The sequence below is a fragment of the Pogona vitticeps genome, chromosome 4 (assembly GCF_051106095.1).
Source record: "Pogona vitticeps strain Pit_001003342236 chromosome 4, PviZW2.1, whole genome shotgun sequence".
Classification (NCBI taxonomy): Eukaryota; Metazoa; Chordata; class Lepidosauria; order Squamata; family Agamidae; genus Pogona; species Pogona vitticeps.
The window spans coordinates 156,819,327-156,831,890 of NC_135786.1; the positions used below are offsets into that span (position 1 = coordinate 156,819,327).

The 12,564-nt window shown below is 40.7% G+C and overlaps 1 protein-coding gene across 2 annotated transcripts in view; it reads left to right on the forward strand.

Annotated features, from left to right (window-relative positions):
- GMDS (GDP-mannose 4,6-dehydratase) overlaps positions 1–12,564 on the forward strand; it is a 393,997-nt gene that overhangs the window by 266,387 nt on the left and 115,046 nt on the right. The gene's annotated exons all lie outside the window — the stretch shown is intronic.

A 12,564-nucleotide genomic window follows, 5' to 3' on the forward strand; every position in this document is an offset into this window, starting at 1 on the left:
ATTCAAGTTTCTGTAACTTTCCCTATCTCCCTTGCATTTTGCTTCCCTTCTCCTCTCTGCTATTTCTAAGGCCTCGTTGGACAGCCACTTTGCTTTCTTGCATTTCCTTTTCTTTGGGATGGTTTTCGTTGCTGCCTCCTGGACAATGTTACGAGCCTCTATCCAGAGTTCTTCAGGCACTCTGTCCACCAAATCTAGTTCCTTAAATCTGTTCTTTACTTCCACTGTGTATTCATAAGGGATTTGGTTTAGATTATACCTGAGTGGCCCAGTGGTTTTTCCTAATCTCTTCAGTCTAAGCTTGAATTTTGCTATGAGAAGCTGATGATCAGAACCGCAGTCAGCTCCAGGTCTTGTTTTTGCTGACTGTATAGAGCTTCTCCATCTTTGGCTGCAGAGAATATAATCAATCTGATTTCGATATTGCCCATCTGGTGATTTCCATGTATAGAGTCGCCTCTTGTGTTGTTGGAAAAGAGTGTTTGTGATGACCAGCTTATTCTCTTGACCATTAGCATCATAATACTCTGCATAAATTTCCCTTATACCCTTTTCAAAGTTATCTAAATCAATGGCCATCTTCAGATTTTGTGACAGAAATTCCACATATTAGCTATGCACCCTGTGAAGACACACTTCGGTTTCTCTACTTTCAATGTCTTGTGAATGGATGAGCCTGGGTTCCAGGATTGCATGAGAAGAAAGCAAAAATTCTATTGTGTTTCTCTATTCCTTGCATAATTTCATATTGTTTGCTGTTCTTGCTGCTCATGTTGGAATTTTTTTTATGTTGGAATGATTTATCAACAAAAGGAGGCTGAATCTGGAAAGAAGAAAATAGAAGGCAATGTCTGATAATAATGGTCTTAATATGACTTGTTAGATGATCTCTGTGTTTGAGCAGTAATCACTTTTTAATAAATAATTGGATGATTAATTAGTAATATTAGCTGTTAGTCAAACATGCTGTTTTGGGGGTTTTGTCCATAAGAGTTTTCATTTGTGGGAAAAGTTGTGGATATGTTGATAATTCTCAAATTAAGTTTTTAATTTAATGGTAGTTTAGTCATGTAGTTGGACATGGACTGACTCCTAGGTCAGTAAATTGTCTGTCAGATGTTGCTCTGCCCTTAGTAGACATAGGGGAGTTGTATCTTTACATTGCCCGAATAACAGAACTCCTTGTTTCTGAGATGGACGTATAAGATGCTTAGCAGCTGGAATTTATAAGGAAACTTATTAAATAAAACAGCAGTAGCCAGCTCCCTCCTACTGTAGCATACTTGGAAGTGAAGTACCTGAACTTTTCCAAATGTGCTTGGCCTTTTGTACTTCAGTCTGCATCTCTGTATTTCATCTTCCTTGTGTTTGACAGTTTTTGACCTCACAGTAATTTATTATTCTTTTTATTACTACTTAAGATCATGATAATTGAGAGACTTTATTTATATGATTACAAGTTAGTAAGAAGATTAAGACACACCCAGAGAACATGCCATAAAGATGAAACGCTCTAACATTCATTTCTATTTTATTAAGTAGTGACCTTTCTGTTTGGGTTTTTGCATTGCAGGATGATGGTTGCAAACATATGCTGTAATTGTTTGGAGAAGGAATGCGAACAAAAGCAATATTGTACTTACATAATAAGAATGTTTCCTTTATGCAGACATTTCTCCATATCTAAAAAATCAGTTGCAATGCTGATGCGAGAAAGTATACTTTTAAGGTGCTATATTCTTTTAATTGATTCTTGTCAAGATGTTTGTAGTATAGACATATACCATATTTTTCGCACCATAAGACACACTTTTCCCCCACAAAACAGGGGGGTGGAAAGTCTGTGCATCTTATGGAGCGAAGAAAATAGATTATATTTTCCTGTTTTCTTCTCCTAAAAAATTGGTGTGTCTTATGGAAAGGTGCGTCTTATGGAGCGAAAAATACGGTATGTAGTTTCTCTGGGAGCGTTTATTGGATAAATGGTAAAGTACAGATTTATTCATTCAATAAATAAATAAATAATATAGAGAGTGTTCTCAAATATAGAGAGCATTTAGCATCCTTATACCCTGTCAGCAGGCTGATCTTGTTTCATGGGGGGGGGGAAGCAACCCGTTTATTGCTTACACTTTAACTTTCAGCACTTCTGCATTTTTTGTATTCAGCATATATTCGTTCAGACATTGATTCCACTTCTATACAACCTGATTAGTGCAAGGCACTACTCTGGGTGGTGGACAACAATAAAACAAATAGACACATAAACGGTAAGGAAAGTAATGATAATAATTTAAAAAAAACAGCAAAAATCAATAAAACAGCATAAGCACCACATCAAGGCCAGCAGGAATGGTCAAACAATAGGGCAGATTTAATAGATTCATTAGAGGCTGGTAGTGAAAGCTGTTTTAAGGAGCATCATTTTAAGGTACAGTAGAGAGAGGTCGGGCCAGGTGCAGCTCAGCCTGGAGCCCATTCCAGAGAGCTGGAGGCCTCCACTGAGAAGACACAATTTCTGGTGGGATGTCTTTTTGGCTTTCCTTGGACTGGCAACACATAAGGAGCATTGCCTGTGAAGATTTGGGGGCAGAGGCAGATGTTATTGAGGAAAAGCACTCTGGCAAGTAATGAAGGGCCAGTCATTGAAGGGCTTTATAAGTAAGAACCCAAACCTTGAACGTGGCCTGGAACCTCGCAGGTACCCAGTGCAGGCAAGCCAGGACTGGGGAAATGTGAGCATAATTGCTCACATTTGACAGCTGCATTCTGGACCTGCTGAAATTTCTGGGTCAGCCTCAAGGGGAACCCCACATAGAGAGTACTACATTGTAGTACAGTCCTAAGTATGTTTACTTCAAAGTAAAGAGATGCTACAGAGACTCTAACATTAAAGACAGGTTCTTTCTTTCTTTCTTTCTTTCTTTTTCTTTCTTTCTTATTTCAATTTCTATACCACCCCATATATATACTTCTTTCTCTTTTTAAGTCATGCCATCCTGGTAATATCTCATTTGGAATTTAATTGTTATAATTGTATTCTTTGTGATTTTATACATGTTATATTGATGTGTTTTTATCGATGTAAGCCGCCCCGAGTAGACATAGTCTAGAGGGGCGGGGTAAAAAAATCTAATAAATCAATAAATAAAAATACAAAAAGTACAATAAACCCCATCACTAGCTAAAACAATGAACCTACTTTTAAAGAGAAATACTGAAATTAAAACCCATTTCAGCATCTCAGGTCAATATGCACCAGTAGTAGAAGGCAGCTTTATGTAATTCTCTCTTAATTACCCTGCTTCCCCGAAAATAAGACAGGTTATTATATTAATTTTTGCTCCCCCCCCAAAAAAAAACCCATACAAAAAGGCATTAAGGCTTATTTGCAGGGGATTTTTTTCCCATGTACAACTATCTATGTTTATTCAAATACAGTCATGTCATCTTATTCTGGTTGCTGCACAGTGGTGGAAGGCGGGATTTCTCTTAACTGGGGCTTATCTTTGGGGTAGGGCTTATATTACGAGCAAAGCTCTATAAGAAGCTTATTCCAGAGGGAAGGGGCCAGAACTGAGAAAGCTCAGTTCCTAGTGTTGTGTGTTTTTTGTTTTTGTTCTTTGCCTTCTTGGATGTCATGGTTCTTAACATTAAGAACTGCAAAGAATGGTTGGGGTGGGTAGCTATTTTTTGGGAGAGATGTTCTGCCAATTATAGAGGTCCAAACTAGACATGGGAGTTTCGTATTCTTATCCAGGGGATACGCATATGAAGTGCGGCACCACAGATGCCACGGCAGTCCATTCCTGCCCCCCAGAACCAGCCCAGTCCACTCACCAGGCTCCACACATCACACGTGTCTGTCAACATAATTGTCGCACTGATCGTGAAAGTAGTCCTGGCAGCATTTCTCCGCCTCTCCCTGCTGAGCAGTTGGCTGCAGGGAGAGGTGGAGATGCACCAGCGGGACTACTTCCATGATTAGTACAACTATGCTGATGGATAAATTGATAAAACCTTTATTGGCATAAGTAAAAATTGGACATAGTCATGGTGGTTTTTAAAGTAGCTACCTATATAGGCATCAAGAGGACAGAAAAGTGTTAGACATCCTTAAAGGGAAAATGGTTTGTCTCCTAACAATAGTATCAAGGAAGTCTGCGACTCTTTCTACAGTGTCAGTCATCTCAGCCGCCAGCATATAGAAAACTTTTTCAAGAGGACCGTTGACCCAAAAGGTGGGACAGAGTCCCGTGGAAGCTGGTATAATAAACTGTCCATGTTTGAATTGTAATAGATATTTAACCAAAATTTGAATGATCTTAACCAAGCTACAGTCTGTATTAAAGATACTCCAGACTCCAGAGAGAGTACCAAGTAGGGCACGCATCTAGGTAGTCCTAACACTTTGCGTAAGGAGGAGGATCGTAGTTGTCTAGCCCTTACCCTGGCTACTGGGGGAGGAGAATCTGGTGGAGATTCAGCTGTCTGTGCTTCTAATCGCTCAGCATTCTCCTCAGCTGTAGTTAACCCCTCAGGTTCTGGATCTTCGGCTGAACTCGTGGCATTTGTGGACTTGCCTTTCCTAAAACCAGCTTGCTCGGGGCCAAGAATAGATTGATTGTCAGTCCAAGAGTTGGGTTTGTTTAATAGGTATTTTGCATATAATTTCCCAATCACTGATGGATGTGCAAGCCATTCAGAGCCTAGTGAATGGACTAGGCTGGTTCTGGGAGGCGGGAATGGACTACTGTGGCACCTGTGGTGATACACTTCATATTTGTATCCCCTGGATACAAATATGAAGCTCCCATGTCTAGTCCAAACCATTAACAGGAGTGCAGCCCCATCAAGACCAGGAAAATATCTCTCTAACAGGTTTGATGATCCTTGCAACAGAAGAATCACTGTCTTCTCTGGATTCACTTTGTTTATTGGTCCTTGTCCAGTCTGTTACCGACGTCAGGCAGTGCCCTGCTGTGTGGGTCCTGACGTCAAGGACCCACACAGCACCAACTACAAGCGAAGAGAAGGAAAGATAAATCTGTGTCTCATTGGGCAACATAACTGTGAAATAACTACTTCCCCTTTCTCTCCTACCCAGATTTCAGTTATATACACCAGGTCCGCCTTTTCATATTTTATCAGATTGAATAGCAGTTCAGATTTATTTTGAACCAACCTAGCATTTAACAGCAAAATGTGCAGATCAGAAGATCTGCTACTAGGGTACCTTGATTCTGACAGCTAAAAGGAGGACCAGAGCACAGCACAGTTTACAAATGTTTGGAAACAATTAAACAACGTGATAGTGGCTCCAAAGAGAAGGAAAGATAACCCCAATGATTATGGTGGTGACTGAGTACATTGGTAATTGAATATATGCTAGAATCCAATTGCCAATTTACACTTGTATCACATACATTTTGAGGGCAAACTGCCACTCATTAATGAGGGGTTGGTTGCATTCCTAGACAAGCACTTGATCGCACTGCTGGGCACATGCAGGAGGAACAAAATCATCACCTTATTAATGAGCAGCAATTTGCTGCCAAGACTTATGCAATTTCTCTTACACAACCATAGGTGTAAAGATGGCTCAGCATAAAGGAACCCTTTTAGCAGATAATTGGAGATAGGATATCCTGATTTAAACAGTGGTAAACTTTTGAAAGAATGATACAGTTTGTTAGAAATCAGCAGGTTGGGTTCTTATAACAGGAAGGAGGCAGTTAAATAAGAAAGTGAAAGGGCTGTATACATAGCTTTCTAAAGTGAGTATTGCCTGAAATGTTGGTCTATTTTCCTTATCTTTGGTCAAGTCAGAAACTAACTGCACTCCTTTTCACCTTTTTTTTTTAAAAAAAATTCTTCTACTTTATTGAAAAAAAATCCTGCTACTCCTGAGGCACATGCTGTGCTCAAAGCCAAGCCTGCCTGAATAGCATAGCATGGTTGCTGACACTGAAAAACAGCTGGGCTATGTCCTCACAGAAGCAGCTGGAGAGGAAAACCCAGCTAGAAACAGCTGTACTAGGTCTATAGTACCTAGGCATTTAATTAAATTCCTCGCAATAATGAAATAACATCTACAGTATGCTACTGATCATTGAGAATTAAAACAACAACAGTGTTCTAATAGCACAAATAACATTACAGTGGGGTCTTGACTTGAGAACTTAATCCATATTGGAAGGCGGTTCTCAAGTCAAAAAGTCTGTAAGTCAAGTCTCCATTGACCTACAGTGCATTGAAAACCGATTAATCCCGTAACAGGCCGTTTTTGTTCCATTTTGGTTTTTTTCTGGTCTGCAAGTCAAATCTCAGTCTGCAAGTCAAACCTAAATTTTGCGGCCAGAGAAGTCTGTAACTCAAAAAGTCTGTAAGTCAAGCCGTCTGTAAGTCAAGGGTCCACTGTAAAATACATCTACAGACCCATCTCTTTTCTTACGGTGGCAACTGAATGCAGGCCAGAATCCAATTAGCAATTTATAATTGCCTAACTGGATACATCGTATACATCAACGTTGGGCTTTTTCTGTGATGACGGGTCTCCTTCTTTATGCAGGGAACTTGTGTAAATACACATCACTGGACTGTAGTGCGTGGTTAGTTTACCATGAATAACCATCCAGTTCCTACTATTTCTGAATTGCTGCTTGGAAAAAAGATAGATTGTCTAAAAGGAAGTTCACTGAAGAAAGTAAAGGATGGGGAATGAAGTCTCGACAAGCGGCATAATGGAAATGAATTGGGCATCATGTTAAGTGTAATATTACTTTAATCCCATGGCTTTGAGCAGTTCGACTGGATGTATATTTTATGGTCTGTGTTAGAACTGTGCATATTTTACATCCTGGCAACCATTCACTTTTAGGGGTTCAGCTCAGGAAATACACTTCTCTGCTCTCAAAGACAGGAGTTTGTGCTTTGTGTTATTCGCCCTGGCATGGAGCATGCAGACAGTTTTCCCTGTTTGCTATCTTTCTGTTGAGCCTTTCACATCAGCTCATTTATCTTTCAGGTGTTATAATCATTGACCCTCAATCAGTATTACATTATCCAAAGCAGGCAATTATCCACATTGTCACTTTTGCATTTGCTCTTTTGACCTGGAGGTCATGGAGGCCTAGTGTAACTGAATCCTACAAAATTATTCCCTTACCTGTCATATAAATAGTCATCCTGGCAAAATGAGACCCATGGGGGCTTTTGCTGAGGTGTTGAGAAGGCTAGTCTAACTCGATCCTTTATTCTGCTCTTTAAGGAATGCAGCACTGTTTTGGCACTCCATCAAAATAAAACAAAGTTCCATTTTTGAACCTCTCTTTAAAAAAAAAAATTTTTTTGAGCACCCCTGAGCTTACAAATGCTTCTTTGTGGCCTACTTTATTGAAATTTCCATTCAGCTCTTCCATCTGTTAGCTGTGTTTGCCACTATTCCTAGGGCAAGAATTCTACCTTTCACCTTCATTTGGGGGTGTAAGGTCATAAAACTGTCTGAATTATTTCTGCTATATTTATACCTAAATTAATATTACTTCTCTAACAGATTTAAAGCTTTTTAATTCCCCAGCTCATTATTCATGGTGAGTTTCTCCACTGAAGAGAATAACGTTTGTGTTCCATAGAATAGAAAAGCATTTTATATTAAGCCAGTATTTCTCAAAGTCTCTGCAGCACCACAAGTTTATTACTAAGCATACATTTTTCTTCCAGTTTTCAACCTGGTTGTGTTTATAACAATGTTGACTGCTAGAGTTCTCTGACTTATTTGTAGAAACTAAAAAAAAATCTTTGCCCAAACCCCCTTTTTGCTCTCTCGCTCTCTTTTGGCAGTTTATTCAGTACTTGTTAATATAGCTTGCATTCTGCAAGCACAGGTACATTCCTGGCTGCCACTGGAAATCCCCACTGTTCCATTCTTAGTGTGATAAAAGTGAAGAAAGAGTTAATGCAGTTCCATGCATATGTAATGTTCCCAGCTGCCATTGCAAACCAAGTCTGAGGTAGGTTTGAGGTATGAAGAGGAACTATATAACACACCTGGAGTGCATGTATGTTCACCAGTTGTGTGACATCCTCTGTGTTGGACTGCTGCCTGCTATTGTAGGTAAATTTTACTTCATTTATTCCAGCTTTTAAATGCTAGCTTGTCAAATAATCAGGCTATTCAGATGAGTTTTCTTTTGCCCATTATGAAGTTCTGGTGTGTCTATTTCAAATATGTTACATTTGAAAACAAAAACTCTCTTTAAACATTATTGTAATGGTAGACTATCTATTGGATGGTTAGACAACTGTACCTATCCCAGATTTATTGGACTGCAATCCCCATAGCCTTAACCAGCATAGTCAATGGTAAACAATGCTAGGAACTGTAGCCTGATAAAAGTCAGGAGAGCCCCAGTGGCCCTTTCTACCTACATCAAAAGTTTCTTCTTGGTTGTGAATCCCTTAGCTTATGTGCTTGTGGTGTTTTAAGGGATCTACTACTGTTGCAATACTCCTTACTTTCTTCTAAATGTAACTAATGGATTTTCTCTAAAATGTTTCAGGCTGTATTGATTATGTAATGATTACATGCTTGATTACATGATTAAAACACACAGGGTCATGTCCACATTTAGTAGTATTTTGCATTAGACATGTTGAAATCCATAGGATTTAAGGTAGTCAAGGATGCCTTGTCTATACTCTTTGGAGAGGAAGGACAAGACTTTCTTGGCTGTAATGACTCTGTTATGAGATGCTCTCCTTTTGGATGTTTGATTGGCAGTAGTCTGGATTTTATTTTGATGCCAGTTAAAACATGGCTGTTTACCAGAGATTTGGAGATTTAAGGGTCTTGGCTTGAGGAGAGTATCTAGGGTTTTTGTAACGTGTGTTGGTTTAACAGCTTAAAACTGTTTAGATCCTTTTATGTGTTTTAAGTAATTTCATAATTTTTAATAAATGAAATGCTTAACTTGTTTTATATTGTTGATGTAGAGTAGGATGTAAGCATTCAAGATAAAATAAAATTGGATAAAATTAATTACTTAGTTGAGGCGGTGAGCACAGCCAGCACTGAAATGCTGGAGAAAGACCACCTGGTGAAGTTAACTTGCCTGAGAACCTAAGTGCATATTAGCAGGTAGCTATGAAGTATGAAGTATGGATTGCTGCCTTGTAGTGGCGAAGGGGCTTGAGTAATTCAGAGGAGCTATGGGCTATGCTGTGCAGGGACAACCAAGATGGACAGGAGAATTTGGACTAAATTAGATCCACCTGGAGCAGGAACTAGCAAGCCACTCCAGTATCTTTGCCAAGAAAACCCCATGAACAGAAACAAAAGGCTAAAAGATATGACGCTGGAAGATGGGACCCTCAGGTTAGAAATTGTCAAACATGCTACTGAGGAAGAGCAGAGGACAAGTACAAGTAGCTCCAGAGGTAATGAAGTGGTTGGGCCAAAGCCAAAAGGACACTCAGCTGTGGACGTGCCTGGAAGTGAAAGGAAAGTCTGATGCTGCAAAGAAAAATACTGCATAGGAATCCTGGACTGTAAGATCTATGAACCTTGGTAAGCTGGAGGTGGTCAAACAGGAGATGGCAAGAATAAACATTGAAATCCTGGGCATCAGTGAACTAAAATGGACAGGAATTCAATTGAGATGACTATCATGTCTACTATTGTGGGCAAGAAGCCCATACATACATATAAACTTTATTGTTTCTGGCCATAGACCTTTACAACGTACTGACTACTATAGCATATAAAATCCGATTAAAACGGGTAATAACCTTAACACCATTAAAACCAATAAAACCAATAAAACCAATAAAATCAGATGTAAGAATATTGTCATAGCACAGAACATCAATCCACAGTATTCAGCATTTACGTGGCATTATGATCCCTGACAAATCGAAGCCTCAGATTCTTAGCTGCCAGTGCAAATTGTGCTACAGCATATGTAATGTACAACTGTGTATCAGCAAGCAATCCAACTACTGTTTCAGTGGTGGTACAATTAAAATACATCTGAGTGATGGGTGACAGAAATCTTTCTCTAAGATTTTCATAGAGAGGACAAAACAATAAGTAGTGAGTTAAATCCTCAGTCTGGTTGCAGCTGAATACACATTTCCGTTCCTCAACTGGGATTCTTTTATATCTCCCTTCGAGATATGCTGAGGCCATCTGTCCAAATCTGAGTTCTGTAAATGCTCTGCGAATCTGGGGAAAAGTCAATAACTCAGAATAATTTGGTTTTGCGTGATTCACCTGAAGTTGGGGACAAGAAGCCCATAGAAGGAATGGAGTAGCCCTCATAGTTAAGAAAAGAGTGGGAAAAGCTGTAATGTAATATAATCTCAAAAATTATAGAATGATGTCAATACGAATCCAAGGGCAGAACTTTCAACATCACAATAATCCATGTTTATGCACCAACCACCAATGCTGAAGAAGCTGAAATTGATCAATTCTATGAAGACTTACAATACCTTCTAGAACTGACAGCAAAGAAAGATGTTCTTCTCATTCTAGGGGACTGGAATGCTAAAGTAGGGAGTCAAGAGATAAAAGGAACAACAGGGAAGTTTGGCCTTGGAGTTCAAAAGGAAGCAGGGCAAAGGCTAAGAGTTTTGTCAAGAGAACAAGCTGGTTATCACAAACACTCTTTTCCAAGAATACAAGAGGGGACTCTATACATGGAAATCACCAGATGGGCAATACCGAAATCAGACTGATTATATTCTCTGCAGCCAAATATGGAGAAGATCTATACAGTCAGCAAAAACAAGACCTGGAGCTGATTGTGGCTCTGATCATCAGCTTCCCATAGCAAAATTCAAGCTTAAACTGAAGAGAGTAGGAAAAATCACTGGGCTAGTCAGGTATAATCTAAACCAAATCCCTTATGAGTGCACATTGGAAGTGAAGAACAGATTTAAGGAACTAGATTTGGTGCACAGAATGCCTGAACAACTTTGGATAGAGGCTCATAACATTGTAGTGGAGGCAGCAACAAAAACCATCCAAAAGAAAAGGAAATGCAAGAAAGCAAAGTCACTGTCCAACGAGGCCTTACAAATAGCAGAGAAGAGAAGGGAAACCAAATGCAAGGGAGATAGGGAAAGTTACAGAAAATTGAATGCAGACTTCCAAAGAATAGCAAGGAGAGACAAGAGGATCTTCTTAAATGAACAATGCAAAGAAATAGAGGAAAATAATAGAAAAGGGAAAACCAGAGATCTGTTCAGGAAAATCGGAGATATTAAAGGAATATTTTGTGCAAAGATGAACATGATAAAAGAAAAAAATGGGAGGGACCTAACAGAAGCAGAAGACATCAAGAAGAGGTGGCAAGAACACACAAAGAAATTATACCACAAAGATTGGTTATCCCGGACAATCCAGATAGTGTGGTTGCTCACCTTGAGCCAGACATCCTGGAGAGTGAAGTCAAGTGGGCCTTAGAAAGCTTGTCTAACAACAAGGCCAGTGGAGGTGATGGCATTCCACTGGAACTACAGTGGTGCCTCACTTAACGGGTGCTCCGTTTGACAACGAAATCGCTAGACGTTGATGTTTTTGCGATTGCAAAAGCGATCGCAAAATGATGTTCCCTATGGGGTGTATATTATCCCCTGGCTGTATATTGTCCCCCGGCATATTTAACTTATATGCAGAACACACCATGCGAAAGGCAGGACTGGGTGAATCCTAAGCCGGAATGAAGATTGCTGGAAGAAATATCAACAACCTCCGATATGCAGATGATACCGTGTTTCTCCGATAATAAGACCTATCCCGAAAGTAAGCCCTCCCCTTAATTTGTAGGATTCCTCTAAAGTAAGCCCTCCCCCGAAAATAAGCCCTATTACCCTACTCGCGCCCTGGGCCAGCTTACCGAGGGCGCGAAAAAACATCCCTTCAGCAGAGCAGAATGCAGTAGGGAGAAAGCAGAGCTTCGCCCTTCATGGCAGTGCTTTCGTCTCAGGGCGCGCCGAATGGGATCCCGGGAGCCAACAGCCGCGCGAGCTCCTCCTCCGCCTGGAACTCCCCTGCCCGGCGCGCGAGGGAGAGAGAGGCACGAGCCCCGCGGGCGCTCCTGCCCCCGGACCAGAGAGGAGGAGAACAAAAGCTTCAAGGCGGAGGGGAGGAGGCGACCAAGGCAGCAAAGAAAGGAGCATCGCCTGCAAGCCAAGCGGGCATGCTCGCTTGCTGTGTTTTCCCCCTTCCCAGCAAAGCCCGCCTTTTTGGCTCCCCTTCCTCCAGAGAGCCAGAAAGCGAGAGGAGCCAAGCAGGAAAGCAGGAAGGAGAAGCCCAGTTCTTCTCAGCCGCTGCCTTTCCCCAGCCTCCATCTCCTCCCTGGCCGAGCCCAAGTAGCCGCCGCCGCCGCCACCGCCGCTGCTGCTGGTGCGGCTATCGCCAGCTTTCGGGGGAAAATGCTCTGGTTTCTCTTCACATCGCATTTTTGGGGGAGGGCTTATTTTAATGACGTGTCATTAAAATAAGCCCTCCCCCGAAAATAAGCCCTCTGCCCTTTTCTTTCCCCCAAAAGATAATAA